Source organism: Pongo pygmaeus, chromosome 7, assembly GCF_028885625.2.
Source record: "Pongo pygmaeus isolate AG05252 chromosome 7, NHGRI_mPonPyg2-v2.0_pri, whole genome shotgun sequence".
Classification (NCBI taxonomy): Eukaryota; Metazoa; Chordata; class Mammalia; order Primates; family Hominidae; genus Pongo; species Pongo pygmaeus.
In genome coordinates, this window is record NC_072380.2 from 2,624,589 (window position 1) to 2,643,745 (window position 19,157).

Here is a 19,157-nt window from a genome sequence, read left to right on the forward strand (position 1 = left end):
AATATTTATTGCACAACTACATACACTAAGCCAGGCACATTAAATAATTATATTACGTGACAGTAACCAGATCAATAACATAATTACAGAGTGTACTAAATTTAAAAATAAGCAGTAAGCACTCTGCTAAAGCAGACAGAAACTAAGGATATTCTGCTCATGGAAGGGTGGGTAGAAAATTCCTACCTGGGAATATGACACTTCAGCTGAGAACTAAAGAATGAGAAAATATTAACCGCACAAAGAACTCAGAGTAGTATGTTTTGAGACAAGAAAACAGCGACTCGAAAGGCACAGAAGTATAAGCAACTTTGGCATATTGTAGGCGTCAGGGAACTAGGACTGAATATCTAAATTAAGGAGAAGAGGCCAAATATAAAACTTAAAAGAATTCTCGATCAACAATTCTGGGGTTCAAATATTTTCCATTTCCCGGCTGGTAGCCATGGATAATGCATTTAGCCATGGATAATTCATTTCAATTTCAGTTTCCTGACACATAACACAGGGTTGTCAAGAGCCTGTACCGTGTGCCTGTGCTGTGAGAAATTCAGGAGGTGATGCTTGTCACGTGCCTGCCACAAGGCTGAGCAGGAGATAAGGAATTAGACTCCGATGAGGTGAAGGAGTGCATAGGATGACCGCGGAAAGACAAGAAGTGACCCCATTGCACGGCACTGCGAGTTTAGTCAAATGGAGGAAGAGGTCCCTAGCAATTTCAAGTGGAGGGACTTCATGGTCTAACTTTGGTTGCAAGATGACTCAAATGGCACTGTGGACCACGGTCTAGATGAGGAGATGGTGAATGCAATATTCTGAGATGTATGAATGACTGTAAGAGAGGGGAAACTGAAAGAAACAAATCTTTAGGGAAGGCCTGACCTTGAAGGAGACTGCAGAAAAGAACAGTAGAAACGGAGACAGAAGGTAATAAGTTGTGTGTGTACATATGGAAAAAAACTTTGAATTTAGCTTTTGTAATAATATTAGATTTTTTCATAACTGTTGTTTCCAGTGATGCAAAAAATTATCTTGCTAATTTAAAAAAATATTACAGCTATCTGGGATAAATCACATGCTGACAGAAAAAAATAGTGTTTTTTCTTTTTTTTCTTTATCAAGCATATTTAAGATAAACCTTAAAAAACATAAAACAAGCCTCTCAAATAACAACCTTAATTGTTTAAAATGATCTTGACATTACCTATTTGCAAGTGACTTATTATTTGAGACAATGGCAACTGGCATATTCAAAGTTAAGGCTTTAATTGATATATTTAAAATGAAATTTTTTTTTTAAGCATTATATAAATGTTACGGGGATGCAGGAATCCTTGGTTGTTAGTCTTACTTGGAGAAAGCTTTCTGCCAAGCGACTGATTTAGCCAAAAAAGAGAACTGACTGAAGGAAAATAGACAGCCGTGGGTTCACTTAAAGAGACAGCGCGCTCTGCAAGGGTGAGGCAGAGAAGGTTGCTGAGGGATGTGAGCCCGCAGCCCGCAAGAGCGTTGTGTTTTCTGCGTCGGGTGTTGATGACGTGAACTGACTCTTCCTTGAAGTTTCCACCTCTGCCTTAAGTCTCCACCTTTGTTCTTTGTCTAGTTTTACTGTGACGGCCTTAAGTCCCCTCCTTTTTCCTGCCTATTCTCCACCCCAGGCTTGTGGGACCCTCCTTTACTGTTAGTCAGTGCGCATGCGTGGCCGGGTATCGGACAGGAACTGCACCTGCGTTATCTCCTAGGAATTTCTTCTTTGCCGTCTTCCTCTTATCGGCGTGCATCTGGCGACATTCTGACAGGTTACCTGCAGAGTGAGTGATCACTGGGCCTCTCAAGGGACATTCCTTCCTGCCTAGGTATTTCCCTTCCTCCCTCTCATACCCAGTATGCAGGCTTCAGGTGGTTCCTGGGGTATGAGGTTTTCCAGACCTCCCTTTTCTCAGGGGTCGCCCTCTCCTGCTCATGTGTGGCTGTCTGCCTAATCTAACACTAATAATACAATACATATAAAAATATATGTTTACAAGACAGCGAGATTCTCAGTCAAAATGTAGAAGTGAAGACTCCGGATGTTTGAATTTGTTCAAAGAAGTTAAGAGCCCCAAAATAAAATAAAGTAAATGTAATACTTTTTCATATTTTAGTTCACAAATTAAGTCAGAGATATGCAGGCTTATTTCCTATTTAAAGAGTGTACTGCGAGACAGATCTCTATCCTCAGCCAGTGTGGGGAGGGCCACACTATGGTCTTTGTTTCTAGCATCATATAAATAGCCATCAAGGTAGCCAGGGTTTTCTGTGAAATGTGGGGACTATAAAGATCACTTGAGACACAGCTCTGAGGGTGATTGTTCCATGAGACCTGGTGAACAGAAGAGAACGTCACAAAGTAGGTGAAGTAGGACTGCTTGAAGAAGCTGGACATGGCCATAAAGTTGTTCTGCCAGAAGCCAACATGGAAGATTGCTCTAAGAAGGTTGGGATGATTAAGGGAGATCAGTGATAACCTTGGTAAGAGCAATTTCTGTGAAATGGTAAGGATATTCAGTTTTTCATTTGTTTTATTATTATTTTTTAAGATAGAGTCTCACCCTGTCACCCAGGCTGGACTGCAGTGGCATGAGCTCAGCCCACTACAACCTCTGTTTCCTGGGTTCAAGCGATTCTTCTGCCTCAGCCTCCCGAGTAGCTGGGACTACAGGTGTGCACCACCACACCTGGCTAATTTTTGTATTTTTAGTAGAGATGGGATTTCACCATGTTGCCCAGGCTGGTCTTGAACTCCTGGCCTTGAGTGATCTGCCTCGGCCCCCCAAAGTGCTGGGATTACGGGCATGAGACTCCACACCTTGCTGCCAGTTTTTAGTTTGTTCATAATTGTGGAAAATTAATACATGAAGACACTGAATATTGACAATTTTAAGAAGTTTGGTTATTTCAAGGATGAGACAGAGTTGAGTCTGTTTAACACCTGATTAAAAGGATCCAAAGAAAAGAAGGGGGAAAAAGTAGACATTACAGAAGAGAATAATGCGTAACAAATTGTAATCTGCAGTAAAACACTCTGTAACCTACATTCACCTAGTACAACTGTCACTACATTTCACATAGTTTGCAAGTCTTACAGATTCCTATAAGAAAAGATTAGCAATTAAATGCTTTTGTCTTCCTTAAAATTTCATAGACATATCCTAAAGGTTAAGAGAGTCCAATTATTTTATGTATGCAATCTTGTAATACAGAAATATAAAAATTAATTACAAAATGACAATGTTAAAATAATTATTTTAAATTGTCAGTTTTCAATAGAGTAACTGAAAGAAAAAAGAACATATTTTTAGGCTGTAATTAAAATTTTGTGACATCTAGTTTCTGACCTTAACAACTAAGATATTGTAGAGTGTTTTTTTTAAAAGCAGTCCAAAATCTCACAGATATCCTCTAAATTTTGAAAGGAGATAGACTGTTTCTCTACCAGAAAATATAATATTCAACAGAAATACTAGGACCAAGTCTGCAGCTGGCTGATAAGAAGGACAATGAGAGCAATACAGCTCAAAGTGGTTCCAGGGAATATGAACTACTTAAACCGAACACAATATGAAATCTCAAACTATGTCAGCACATCATGAGAAAATTATTTTAGAATGCATATGCAGAGGAATTAGGGAATAAGGTTGATGTAATGTGGAAACTAACAAAATTCAGGAGTGTAGGACAAGGTTCAAGTATCTTAAAGTGATGCCCGTATTGTGCAAATATTGCCATTGTTGTTAAATAACTGGAAGCAATGATGTGACTGTGAAATTGGAAGTGAAGTGAAATCAAGTCAAGTAAATATATTCAGCAGGGCATTTTCATGGAGGAGTATGTCCTTGGGAAAAGTAAGATATTCAGGTTAAATAGAAGATGGTGTTATTGAAATCATTCTCATTTTAAGATGCAACTACTCAACTAGCATATGTTACCTAGATTTATTCATGGCTTCCTGGGTAGAAGTTTAAACTAAATACTTGAGTAGAATGTAATCTTGAAATATTTATATGTTCATTGAGACTAATAGTTGAGAGCTGCTTCAACAAAGTCTCTCCTAGAAATTTAACCTTGGTAACTATGCTGCTAAAATACAGACAGTTCTATAAAAAATAGTTTTATAAAGGAAAGTGTGTCATTATTATTTACTATCAGGAGAAAATCTTTCTTTTATTTGCCAACCCCTCATATTTGTGTTCAAATTTAGGGACCTATTTGAAATTATATTTTATTTTATGTTAGAAATTGCTTGTTTCAGGAGCTAATTTGTGAACAGAGATATTCAGATTTTACTTATTAAATAATAGTATTATAAGTGGTAGAATAAGGACCCATAGAAAATTCTCTCCCCCATAAAATAATGAGAATACTGATAAAGCTTGAGGAAACCAACATTTTCATGCTATATTCCATCACCTCCTCCATCTCCATGGTATTCTCAAGAAACTCTCCAATGATGGTGAAAACTAGGAGCTACATTGCCTCAAAAAAAGTGAGAACAGAGTTCAAACTCTTTTGCCTGATAGTTCTCTGGAAAACCCACTGCAGGCCTTGTCAATTAGTTGACCTGACTCAGTGTCTCCAAGTATGAAGACCCTCTCTTTAAAGGAATTTGTCAAAACAATTAGTGGCAATTATTTAACATTACATCTGCCTGAGACAGAGAAAACAGTTGAGAGCAAAAATGCAACGTAAACAAAAAACTTAAAAGGAAAAGCTGGAAAATGAAATTTTCATGGGAACTTAGAAAAGCTCTGACATATTTGGTAATGTAAAGCACATGTCTATGCAAAACATTCTGTGTGCGGTCAGGAAAGACCTGAGAAGTCTCTCACCTCTGGCTGAACTTGAGGCTCAGTGCAAGAAGAAAGGAAAAGTGAAGGTAAGTAGTAAACTGTCCGACAGGGAGTTGAAGGCATGCCTCAACATTCATGTAGAACTCTGTGGCAAAGACTGGGACACTTAATGCTTTCAGGTATTTGAGGAAATCTACCCAATCATAAGCAGACTTTAAGCTACTCAAGCAGTCTTCAGTGGTTACATACAACAAAGAGTATAGGCTGCACAGAATTATTTCAGAAAATTCACTAAGCAAACTTCAAGAACAGCTAACTTGAAGGAGAGGAAGTGAATCCTATCAACTAAATTTTCATATCATATTATTTATGTCTTGTTTTCAACACAAAATTTTGAGACAATAAACAGAAAAAAATGTGTATATACAAGGAAAAAAGGAATATGTAGAAAGTGTCTACAAAGAAGCACCTACTTTGGATTCATTAGGCACCAATTTTAAATCAGCTGTTTTTCATTTATTTAAACAATTAAAGGAAATCATGTCTAAGAAAGTAAAAGAACATATGTCAAAAATATCTCACCATAAAGAGAATATCAATAAAGAAACATAAATTTTATTTTTATAAAAGAACCAAATATAAATTCTAGTGTTAAAAAGTATAATATGTGAAATGCAAATTTCACTATGACAGCTTGACAGCAAATTTGAGCTCGTAGAAGACAAAAAAATCCATGAGTTTGGAGGTAGGTTTGTTGGTATTGATTATCCAGTCTGAGGAACAAAAAATAATACTAAAACAAGAAATGAGCAGAGCCTCAGCGGCCTATACAACAACATCCAATGTACCAACATATGCATAATAGATTTCCCAAAAGAAGAGAAGAGAGAGAAGAGGGGAAAAATAAATATCTTTTAAAAATGGCCAAAACCTTGAAAATAAAATACAAAATATTAATCTTACATGTAAGAAGCACAATGAACTCCAAGTGGATAAATTTAAAGAGATCCACACCTAGATGCATCATAAAATTGTCCAAAGACAAAAACAAAGAGTAGTGAAATCAACAAGTGAGAAGCAACTTATTATGTGTGAAAGAGAGTCAAAAGATAAACAGCTGATTTCTCACCAGAAGCAACAGGGGCCATAAGAAAATGGAATGGCATATTCAAAGAACTGAAAGAAAAACACTAGTCAACTAAGAATTCTATATCCTGCAGAACAGACATTTAGAAATAAAAAAGAGATTGGAACACGTTCAGTTAAACCAAAAAAAAAAAAAAAGAGGATTTGCCTCTTGCACCTCTGTTGTATAGGAAATACCAAAGATAGTTCTTCAGATAGAAATAGTAGGATGCCAAAAGGAACTCAAATCCATATGAAATGATGAGTAATGGTGAAAATAATTACATAGGTAAAAATAACAGAGATTTAAATGTATTTTGTTTTATTGTAACACGTATTTTGCTTTATTGTAACACTTTTTTCTCCTACCTGATTTAAAATACTACCACATAAAACAATAATAATAAAGCTGTGTTGATGGAATTCAGTGTACAAGAACATAATTAGTATAACAATAACATAAAGGAGGTTAGAGGGAATTGAGCCACATAGGAGCTTAGGTTTTGTATACTAATAAAATGTAGTTGGTGGTAATTCAAACTGGATTATTAGCAATTAAATTGTTAGGTGTAATTCCAAGGCAAACAGTAATAAAATTACTCAAAAAAGTAGGAAAAACAAAGATAACAAATTAGTACACTATTAAATATTCACTTAACACACAAGAAGACTGTGAGGGAGGAATGGAAGAAGCAAAAAGACATAAGACGTATAGAAAATGGCAGACATAAATTCTGCCTTATCAATAATTATATTAAATGCAAATGGACTAGTCTTTAATCCAGTTTGAGTTGATTGTTGTGTAAGGAAGGGGTCCAGTTTCATTTTTTTTGCATGTGAACATTAACTTTTCCCAACATCACTCATCAAAGAGACTATCCTTTCCCCATTGTGTATTCTTGACAATTTTGTCAAACTTACAAAACATACATGCATACAAAGGACATAAGGAAACTTTTGGAGGTAATGGCTACGCCTATTATTTTGATTGTGGTGAAGATATTACAAGTGTTTGCCTATGTCCAAAATTATCAAATTATGCATATTAAATATATGCCATTATTTGTATATCACTTATATTTAATAGAACTGTTAAAAATGTAAATAAACTAAAAACAACATCAAAAAGCAGAGATCAGCAGAATGGATAAAACATAATTCAACAATCTGCTAGCTACAAAAGATGCATTTCGGCTGGGCGTGGTGGCTCTTGCCTGTAATCCCAGCACTTTGGGAGGCCAAGTTATGCAGTATTATGAAGTTAATAAAAATATGTCTAAAGCTTCCTTTTTATACACGTTGTATATGTCATGGAAGTTACCAATCAAACTGGTTTGCAAAGCGTCTCACTTCAATACTGCAAACATTTATTTTTCCAGGTTAATATTTGCAAGGCTTCAAAGCACACTTTCCTATGCATTCATTCTCTTTGCCTTCCTGACCTGAATTGCAATTTCCTCCAACACTGGGCACTCCTTTAGTCAAAAGGTGAGATTACTACTTCTCTCCCAGGACAGCTTCACGTAAGCATCACATGGACCACCGGGATCCCCTGGACCAACCACCTATCAGATCTACCATTAAAGGACATATGTCATCCTGCAACTAGCCCCAGAAGAAAATGCTCAGTTTCTCTGTGCTTATTTTTAACCTCATTCTCCACCAGTGGCACATGTGGCTGAAAACAACCATAATGCCTTCAAGGAGGATAGGACTTTTTTCTTTCTCCTTTCTGTTTACTTTTCCCTACCCTGATATATTTAAATCATTTCCCTGACAGTTACTCATTTTCCTACACTGCTTTTTTCCCCCCTCAACACATCTGTGAATATATTTTAAAATACAGAGATATGGCATATTTTCTGATAGGGTTTGGCTGTGTCCCCACCCAAATCTCATCTTGAATTGTAGCTCCCATAATCCCCACGTGTCATGGGAGGGACCCAGTGGAAGGCAATTGAATCATGGGAGCAGGTTTTTCCCCATGCTGTTCTTGTGACAGTGAATAAGTATCACAAGATCTGATGGTTGTATAAAGGGCAGTTCCCCTACTCATTCTCTCTTGCCTGCTGCCACGTAAGATGTGCCTTTGTTCCTCTTTCACCATCTGTCATCACTGTGAGGCCTCCCCAGCCATGTGGAACTGTGAGTTCATTAGACCTCTTTTTCTTTATAAATTACGCAGTCTTGGGTATTTCTTTACAGCAGTATGAAAATTGACTAATACACATCCATTCACTGTTTACCTGAAGATAGGGGTCCTCAATGTGGTCTACACAGATCACACATATCAGTATTATCTGGCAACCTGTTAAAAATGCACATCCGCTGCACCCAAGACCAATAGGATTCATCTACAATCCTATTGGGTCAGAAGCCCTAAGGTGGGCCCAGCTCTCTGTCTCAGCAGTTCCTTCAGGTCTTCTACGGCTCACTCACATGTGAGAGCCTCTGCTTCAAAGTTACAGTTCCCAATCAACCTTAGCAAACAGAGGTTCCCTTCCTCCTTATCATAGCACTGTGAATTACACAATGGTGATTTTTAAAAAGATTTTCCAATTTATAAAGATAAAACTGGGGCTCTGTTGTTTTGTGGCTTGTCCAGACGAACTAGTTGGGATTTTGGCTGAAGTTGCACCTCCTGGGCCATTGTTCTCTGTATTGTAAATCAAAGGCTCATAGGAAAGTGTAGTATAATTCTCATTCACTCTGGCATATCCCCAGGATTCACCTAAAATCCTCCTGTTTTCTAGGTCATTCTGTTTTATCTACATGCATTAATACCCATCTAGTAAATTTGTTTCCTCAGAAAAAGAGTAGCTTGTTGATTAATAGATAGCCATTAGATATTAACATATGACATTTGGGATATTACATTTATATTATAAACTGCAAATCATTGTAAATATTTTACTATTATTATCCTTCCTTGTGATTGCATATATTAGTTAATGTAGCACCCTAAATGATGTAACAAAAGTGAATCTGATACTCAGTTTCTTAAAAAGAAGAAACATTTATTTTTCCCTTAGGGTGTGGTCCGGGTGATATTGATTAAGGTTACAGGTTTCCCTCTCTCTGTTCAAGTCAGCTGCTCTAAAAATTCCCAGCAACTACCAGCCAGTCACTGGAAAGGAGGAAGTGGCAGGACATGCATTTAAATTCCCTTCTTAGTGGCCTACCTCGGAAGCAGCAGCCCAGATCATCATAATTGATCTGATCAATGGACTGTCTCATTACAATGCTGTATTTGACCGTTTTTCATCAGCACCAAGAGAAATCAGAATTTGTGCAAGTTGTACTTTACAGCTACCTGTAAACCAAAAAAAATTCAAAGACCCCTCCCCCAACCACCTGAATGGACTTCCTCCTCAGCTAGAATTCTTTTAAAATTTAACCTAAGAGACTGTTTCAGGCCATGACAGGAAGTGGGGGTCGGACATGCCTCATCGTACCTCTCCAACATTAACATCAACACAGACTTTAAGTCTGACAAGAAACATTTTACAACCTATTTTATCTAAAGCCTGTACCTAAAGGCTTCCTTTGCAAATAAGAACTTGGGTCTCCATAATCCTTTATCTTAACCAAGGCATTCCTTTCTGTTGATCCCAGGTCTTTAGACGAACTCAACCAATTATCAATCAGAAAAATTTTAATTCTACCTATAAGCTGGAAGCCCCCGCTTTGAGTTGTCCCACCTTTCTGAACCAAACCAATGTATTTCTTAAATGTGTTCGATTGAAGTCTCATGTCTCTTCAAAATATATAAAACCAAGCTGCACCCGAACCACCTTGGGCCATGTTCTCAGGACCTCCTGAGGGCTGTGTCATGGGCCACGTTCACTCATATTTGGCTCAGAATAAATCTCTTCAAATATTTTTGAATTAACTCAAATACGTCTACACCAGGACATACCCCAATCAAACTTTCCAAGGTCAAAGACAAAGAGAAGATCCTGCAAGCAGCAAGAGAAAAGAACAAAAGTCACATAAGGGAGTTCCAATTCTCCTGGCAGCCAAATTTTCAGCATGAACCCTACAGGCCAGGAGAGAGTTGGATAATATTGTGAAGGTTGTTAAAAACAAAAAAGTGATAAACTGTCAACCAAGAATACTGTGCTCATACTCTGCTCAGCAAAGCTATACATCAAAAATGAAGGTGAGATAAAGACTTTCTCAAACAAAAGCTCAGAGAATTTCACAGACCTGTCCTACAAAAAAATGCTAACAAGAGTTCTGCAAACTGAAAGAAAGAGATGCTAATGTGTAGCAAGAAAACATCTGAAGGCAGAAAACTTACTGGTAAGACTAAGTATAGAGACAAATTCAGGGTACTTTAATACTATAAAGAACTTATATCTTTAGTGTGAAGACTAAAATACAAAATTATTCAAAATAATAATAACTACATTAAATTGTTAAGAGATAGGCAATTGAAAAAAAAGATGGAATGTGGAACATCAAAAACTCCAAATGTGGGGGAGAATGGAATTAAAGTACAGAGTTTTTAATTTTTTAAATTTTTTTGTTTTTAATTTTTTAAATTTTTTTGTTTTTAATTTTTTTGTTTTGTTTGTTTTTTCTAACAAAGTTAAGTTGATATTGGCCTAAAATAACTTATTATAACAAAAAAGTTTTTGGTAAGCCTCATGGTAACTGCAAATCAAAAACACTTAATAGGTGTACCAAAAATAAAAGCCAACAACTCAAGAAACACTACTAGACAAAGTCACATAGCTACAAAGAAAGACAATAAGAGAGAAAGGGAGAAAGGAACTATTGAGAAAAAAAAACCAGAAACTATATAGCAAAATGGTAGTAGTATTTTTAAAAAATCAAGATCCAACTACAAGATGCTTACTAGAAACTCACTTCACCTGTAAAGACACACATGTACTAAAATTGAAGTGATAGAAAGTATCTTCCATGCAAACGGAAACCAAAAGGGAGTATTAGTAGCTAAGTTTATATCAGATAAAATAGTCTTTAAATCAAAAGTTTTAAGAAGAAACAAGGCAGGTCACCATACAGTGCAAAAGGGGTCAATTCACAAGGAGGATATAACTATAAGTGTGTAGGCACCCAACATTGGAGCACATAATATATACAGGAAATATTCATAGACCTAAATAGACAGATAGAAATGAGTACAGTAATATTAAGGAACTTCAACACTGCACTTTCAGCAATAGACATATGTCATCCAGACCAAAAAAAAAAATCAACAAAGAAACAGCAGAGTTAAACTGCACCGAAGACCAAATGTACCTAAGAGACCAGAACATTCTACCCAGCAGCTGCAGAATATACATTCTTCTCAACAGCACATGGGATGTCCTTCAGGAGAGATTATATGCTGGCCATAAAAGTTGCAACAAATTTTAAACAATTAAATTGTTTCTGAACACATGCAATAAAACTAGATATCTATAACAAGAACTTAGGACTCTACAAGAATACATGAAAATTAAACAACAGGCTACTAAACAACCACTGGGTCAATGAAAAAATTAAACAGAAAATGCAAAATTTTTTGAGATAAATTATAATGAAAACACAATATTCCCAAGCCAATGGGATCCAGGAAAAGCAGTGGTAAGAGAGAAATTTATAGCAATTAAGGCCTACATTAGAAAATAGAAAGATCTCGAATAAACAACTTAAAGTTACAACTCAAGAAACTAGAATAACAAAAGCAAAACAAACTCTAAATAAGTAGAATAATGAATTAAGATCAGAGTATGAATAAATAAAATAAGGACTAAAAACTATTAAAGATCAGCAAAACAAAGTTTTTTTAAAACATAAAAAATATTGACAAACTGAGCTACAGTAATACAAAAAAGAAGACTCAAATAAAATCAGAGATAAGAGTCATTACAACTGACCCCACAGAAATACAAATGATCATTAGAGTCTATTATGAACAACTATATGCCCAACAAATTGGAAAACCTAGAAGAAATGGATAAATTCCAGGACATATATAACTTAACAAGATAGAATCATTAAGAAATAGAAAATTTAAATAGACCAACAATTAACAACAAAATGGAATCAGTAATAGAAAAGTCTTCCATTAAAGAAAAGCCCAAGGCCAGATAGCTTCACTGCTGGATTTTATCAAGCATTTAAAAAGGTACCAATACCAATTCTTCTCAAATTATTGAAAAAAAAAAATAAAGTGGAGGGAATTCTACCAGACTCATTCTACAAGGCCTAACACCAATCCAGACAAGGACACAGACACACAAAAAAAACTACAGACCGATATCCCTGATGAACACAGATGCAAAAATCCTCAATAAAATATTAGTAAACCTAATCTAAGAGCACAAGAAAGAGATTATTCATCATGATCAGGTAGTATTTACTCCAGGGATGCAAGGATATGGAAATCAATAAACATAATATAGCACATCAACAGAATGAAGGCAAAAATCTGATTATATTAATAGATGCAGAAAAAATTGGATAAAATCAACATACCTTTGTGATCAAATTTCTCAAGAGATTCAGTATAGAAAAAACGTACCACAACTTATTAAAGGCTACATACCACAAACCCCACAGCTAACATCATACTGAAGGGAAAAAAATTGAAAGCCTTTTCTCTTTTCTCTAAGGTCTGGAATAAAAAAGATACCACTTAGACCACTTTTATTAAACAGAGTACTGGAAGTCCTAACTTGAAATAATCAGGCAAGAGAAAGAAATAAAGGACAATCAAATTGGAAAAGAAAAAGTTAAATTGTCCCTGTTTCCAGATGACATAATGTGATATATAGGAAACTCCAAAGACTCACTGAAAAACTATTAGAATAAGCAAATTTAGTAAAGCTGAAGGATAAAAAAATCAACATACAAAACTTAGTAGTGTTTCAACACCAATAGCCAATAAATAATGAATTATGTTAAAAAAATGAAGCAAACAATCTATTTTACAATAACTACAAAAAATACAACACCTAGGAAATCATTTAACCAAAGTGGTAAAAGAACTCTACAATGGAACCTATAAAACATTAATAAAATAAATTGAGAAGACACTAAATAAATGGAAAGATAGTCCATCTTTATGGGCTGAAATAACTAATTTGGTAAATTGTTCATACTACCCAAAGTGAGCTATAGAGTCTATGAAATCCCCATCAATAGACAGATCCTATTCTTCACAAAAAGAGTAAAAAGCAATTCTAAAACTTGTATGGAACCACAAAAAACCCACAAATAGTCAAAGCAATATTGAGCAAAAAGAACAAAGATGGAGGTATCACACTACCTGAGTTTAAAACATACTACAAAGCTATAGTAACTAAAACAACATGGTAATGTCATAAAAACAGACAAATAGACCAATGGAAAAGAATAGAAAGTCCCCAAGTAAACCTACACATCTATGGCCAACTGTATTTGACAACAGTGCCAAGTATACACAGTGGAAGAGGAGAGCTTCTTTAATAAATGGGGCTGAGAAAAGTGTATATCCACATGCAAAAGAATGAAAGTAGACTCTCATAGTGCACCACATATGAAAATTAACATGAATTAAAAACTACAGAATGGGAGAATATATTTGTAAAATATACCTCAGATAAGAGCTTATATCCAAATATGTAAGAAACTCAAATAACAACAAACAAAAGAGCTGAATAGATATCTATCAAAATAAGACATACAAACAGCCAACAAGTATATGAAAAAGTGCTCAGCATCACTAATAATCAGGAATATGCAAATGAAAATAATGAGAAGCTTCCTCACTCCAGTCAGAATGGCTACTATCAAAAAAATCAAAAGATAACAAGTGTTGGCCTGGATGTAAGGAAAAGGAAACTCTTATACATTGCTAATGCAAAATAGAGAAGGTACCCTTCCACATTATTGGTGGGAATATAAGTGAGTACAGTCATTATGGAAAATATTATGAAGGTGTCTAAAAAATTCAAATCTAGCAATGCCACTATTGGGTATATGCAAAGGAAATAAAATTAATATATCAAAGTGATATCTGCATTTATTTATTTATTTATTTATTTATTTATTTATTTATGTGAGATGGAGTCTCTCTCTGTTGCCCAGGCTGGAGTACAGTGCAACCTCCACCTCCTGGCCTCAAACAATTCTCCTGCCTCAGCCCCCTGAGTAATTGGGATTACAGGCACGTGCCACCACATCCAGCTAATTTTTGTATTTTTAGTAGAGATGGGGTTTCACCATGTTGGCCAGGCTTGTTTTGAACCTCTGACCTCAAATTATCTGCCCACCTCGGCCTCCCAAAGTGCTGGGATTACAGGTGTGAGCCACTGTGCCTGGCCTCCTATGTTTATTGCAGCACCATTCACCATAGCCAAGATATGGGATCAATCTAAATGTCCATCAACAGACAAAAGGTATAGATACACAATGGCATACTACTCAACCATAACAAGTAATGAAATCCTGTAATTTATGGCAACATCGATGAACCTGGAGGACATTATGTTCAGTGGAATAAGCCAGGCACAGAAAGACAAATACTGTGTAATTATACACGTATGTGACATTGAAAATGTTATCATAAAAGTAGAGGGTAAAATGGTGGTTACCAGAGGATGGGAATGGTGGTGGGGGAGACGATGAGACACTGGTCAATGGGTGCAAGCTACAGTTAGATGAGAGGAATAATTTCTGGTGGTCTACTGGATAGCAGGATGATTAGAATTCAAACGAATGTGTTGTATATTTCAAAATGGCCAGAAGAGAGGTTTTGAATGTTCTCATCATACATAAATAATAAATATTTAAAGTGATGGATATGCTAATTACCCTGATTTGATCATTACATAGTCTATATGTGTATGGAAACATCATGTTGCATCCCATATATATGTACAATCATTATGTGTCAATGATAGACTTAAAAGATTAAATTAAAAAAGAACTATTGATTCATGCTACAACCTGAATGTTTCTCAAAAACACCTTACCAAGTGAAAAACACCAGAGACATCAATAACAAAATGCCGGAAAAAGCACAGAAAGCAGATAAGTGGTTTTCTGAGGTTGGGTTTGGGGGAAGGATTAAAGCAAAGGGACAGGAAGGAACTATTTGGTGTCATGGAAGGGTTCTGAAACTTTCTAGTGGTCGTTGTGTCTTTGCATACATTAACAAACTCATTGAACTATATGCCAAAAATACATGAATTTTATTGTATTGCACCTCACTAAATCCAATGAAGAAAAGAAAAAGCACTTAGAGCCTTCTCTCCCAGAATTCTTTTTATTTTGTGCTGCATCTCCGTTGGGCCACTTGAAGTAGCTGTGGGATGCATTGTTATATTCCAAGTCTTCAGTCAACTTGTTTTCTCCACTAGGAACAACACTTTCTTCCCTTTACTTATTGGGGGACTTCAAATTTCTTACCAATTATTTTCTTCCACTCATTCAACGTTTAGCAGAAATTTCTGATCATCTTCTACTTCATGAACGTTTGACATTTTGAATAAATGCTTATTCAACATTCTTTCATATTTTAGTATCTGTATGCATGACTTCTCAGGTTAAAAAAATTCGTCAAGTCAGGCACTCATAAGGATTTCACCTTGGTAGCCTTGGTACATAATTTTGTGCCTAGAATGTAGGAAGTCCTCAGTATACAATTGCAGTATTAAATTCCTCTAAGCATTGACTTCTTTTCTTGACATCTTTTACTTCTTAGTGTTAATTTTGCTTGAAAACCTCACAAATTTCAAGCAACGGTGAGAATCCTAGCACAGTGGGTGTCCAGGGCGGGGAGCTCTGCCTGATTCTGCAGCCTCTTCCCTTGAGGTGGGAGGTTCGTTATTTGTAGGAACATCTGGATGGTCGTGTCAACTGGGCATCACCCCCTAACTTGAACCTGTGTGGGTCAGCCCTTATTTCATACCCCCTGGGTACTATCCCCTACCCTGACCTTCCTACATGTCACCCCTACCGAGACCCCACCCTGGAGCCCTTCTGCAGGGACTCCCTCCTCCTGGGAATTCACTAACTCATGCTCTGCCTCAGGTTCCTAGACTGGGCTGGCTTCGGTGGAAGTGCAGATTCTGACTGTGGAGAGGAACCTTTGCTAAGCAAGGTTCAACAGAGGCCACGAGATGTGTTAGAGGCAGAGTCATTGGACAATAAATTTGCAGGCATTGAAGAGAAAAACCAATTCTCCCTTGAAGAGTTTCTGAAAACTAAAGCAAAACTCATCAGAATAGAAGACACCAGCAGCATAATTTATTCAGAGGAAGCCACCAGGTGCTAACTGAGATTTGAAAATAAATCCCTACCTTTGAAACGTCAGGCACGGCTCGGAATATAAGCAAGACTTTCCTAGGACCTGAAACGGACTTCAACCTGCTGTATGTATTCAAATAGAGCCTGTTTCTTTAGAGTACTTTTCACATATGAGAAGTTTTAACAAAGAGCTCAAGTCATTATTAACTCATGCATTATTTGTAAAAGTAAAATTTGTAAATGCGTACTTACATAATTTTTCATTTCAGCATTTATTAAATAGGAAGGCTGTCAATTTGGACAGGAGGAAAAATGGAAGTTAGTGTTTTTTTATCCTCTTTTCAGAATCTGAAAGGTCTGCCTCTGATAGAACCAACCTAAGACACTGTCCAATAGACCATCTCAGTTGGTTGCAACTCCTTCCTTCCAGTTATTCAGGTCTAGTAGATTGAAGTAAATTTTTACTTTGAAATACAAATTTTATTTATATTTTTTCCTGCTTATATATTGTCTCTAACATTCAGGTTAAAGAATTATTTAAAGAATAACAGACCAGGCACTGTGGGTCACTCCTGTAATTCCAGCACTTTGGGAGGCTGAAGCTGTAGATCACTTGAGGAGTTCGAGACCAGCCTGGCCAACATGGTGAAACCCCATCTCTACCAAAAATACAAAAATTAGCCCAGCGTGGTGGTGTGTGCCTGTAATCCCAGCTACTCAGGAGGCTGAGGCAGAAGAATTGCTTGAACCCAGGAGCCAGAGGCTGCAGTAAGCCGAGATCGCGCCACTGCGCTCCAGCCTGGGTGACAGAGTGAGACTCCATCTCAAAAAAAAAATAAAAATAAAAAATAAAAAATAAAAAGAAAGGGAAGGAAGGAAGGATTATGCAATTGTGTTTTCTTTCTTCACATTTTTCTTTTTTTCTCGATATTCTCCACCCAGGACTTACAGAAGGACTTACGTAATACAGTACAGGGTAAACTTTAGAAATCTCTGTAGATTACAGGATCTGAAAGCAATTTTTCCAGCTTCATAAGATTTAGCCAAGAAGAGAACAGGTCACGAATAAAAGCTTTGTTTCTGCTAAGAGCTGAAATTAGAAGATTTCATAAATTGAGATTTTATAAGATTTATAAATGTTCCAAATATCAGAAGTTGGAATTCTAGCTCCTAATCCCTCAAAATGTGACCTTATTTGGAAACAGAGTCTTTAGAGAGGTAATCGAGTTAAAATGAGATCTTCAGGGAGGCTCCTAATCCAATATGACTGGTGTCCTTATTAAAAGGAGAGAGACTTAGATACAGAGACACATGCAGAGGGAAGAAGATATGAAGGAAACCCAGGGAGAAGGCGTCCACCTCCAAGTCAAAAGGATAGCACTGAGCGGATTCTCCTTCAAACCCTCCAGACAAACCAGCCCTGCTGATGTTTTGATCTTGGACTTGCAGCCTCCAGAACTGAAAGACAGTGCATTTTTGTTCTTTAATCCAGCCTGTGGTACATTGTTACAACAGCTGTAGCAAACGAATGCAGTATTGATTATGGAACCTGGAGGAGACATGAGAAGCAGTGTCTGGGAGCCACCCTGAGGAGCGCAAAGCCGAGGGCAGGGCACCACCTCGTGTGATAGGAAAGGCAGCTGAACGTTCCAGGTCCCTTTACTGCAAAGATGGGATCTGCGCACACAAGTCCAGGAAGCCTCAGAGTCCTGCATGGACGGAGCAGCCAGCCTCGACACCCGGAAGTCATGCAGGCACCAGAACGCAGCAGATGCAGTGACCCCGTAGGCTGGCACCGATGGCCAAGTAACGCCTTAGAAACTGGATGCAAGGGGACGGCAGAACAAAAGGGAGGGACGGTGCTTTCTCCATAGTAGAAAATGCTAGTCCTTGAGAACTTCAGTCCCTTATGGGCAAAGACTGAGAGACGACTTAACCAAAGGCAGCAGTTTTAAACATAAAACAATAAAATTTCCTTCAATTGGCAAGTGTTAAATGTCTTTCATTGGTGCAATGAGACTATGCTCTGAGATAATTTGAGTTTTATAGCAACAGCATTAAGTCTTTATATATGTGAGCGTATAACATTTGAAATTTGTATATGCAACCCCATGATTACTTTTTCATAACCTTACATGGAGAATGTTAAGGCTAGGTGGTGTAGAACTCTTAAACTCGTTTACATTTGTATACAACCTGCTTCATTGTAAACATATAGCAGTAAGTACTAAAATATGATTCCATGGATAACACTGAATTCGATCTAATTGAGTAAACATCCATTAAACGTTTGTTATGTGTAAGGTCACACAGTCTGAGATACAAAGATGTTTATGATATTGTCTGTCTTTAAGAAACTCAATCCCTTAGAGTAGACAAAGGAGGTAGAAAATGCAGAGGCCAAACACAAAGAAGAAGTACAAAGGCTGAGAAGAAGGGTTCGATGCGTGAGCAGTAAGAAAGGTGACAGGCATGCTTGATAAAACCTCAGTAATCCATTTAAATGAGCCCAGGGCCCAGTAGGGAGGCAGTGTAGCATTTCTCAGGAAATGAATGCTGTACCGAGAAGTGTCTTGAATTTTAGTTTAAAGAGTATATGTGTTATTTATTAGACAATAAGGCAAATGGAAGTTTTCAAGCAGCAGAGTAACATGAGTAAATTTGTATTGTAGGCTGTCTACAGTGGGAAAATATGAGAACTAGCATGCAAAAGCCATATGCAAAACAGTTACAATCATCTGAGGAAAAAATAGAAATTACTTGAGTTACTGTGTTGGGAATTTAAATGAAAAGGAGGAGTTAGGTCTTAATATGAGTAGCATTGTGCAAATGGAGTCAATTTGTTACCTTTCTATAGGAAGTGGAAGTGGCAGAAAGGAAGAAAACAGAGACTAAGATTCTGGCCCTAGGGCCCTACATTAGAATGATAACACTAAGCAATTTCTGAATGTCAAG

General features: G+C 36.8%; 1 long non-coding RNA gene across 1 annotated transcript; it reads left to right on the forward strand.

The window, feature by feature from the left end:
• Nucleotides 1–1,706: 1,706 nt before the first annotated feature.
• LOC134740077 (uncharacterized) lies at nt 1,707–17,008 on the forward strand. The gene is made up of 3 exons (XR_010127332.1): nt 1,707–1,811; nt 15,987–16,327; nt 16,727–17,008. It is a non-coding gene; the product is annotated as an uncharacterized LOC134740077 (long non-coding RNA).
• Nucleotides 17,009–19,157: the final 2,149 nt, after the last annotated feature.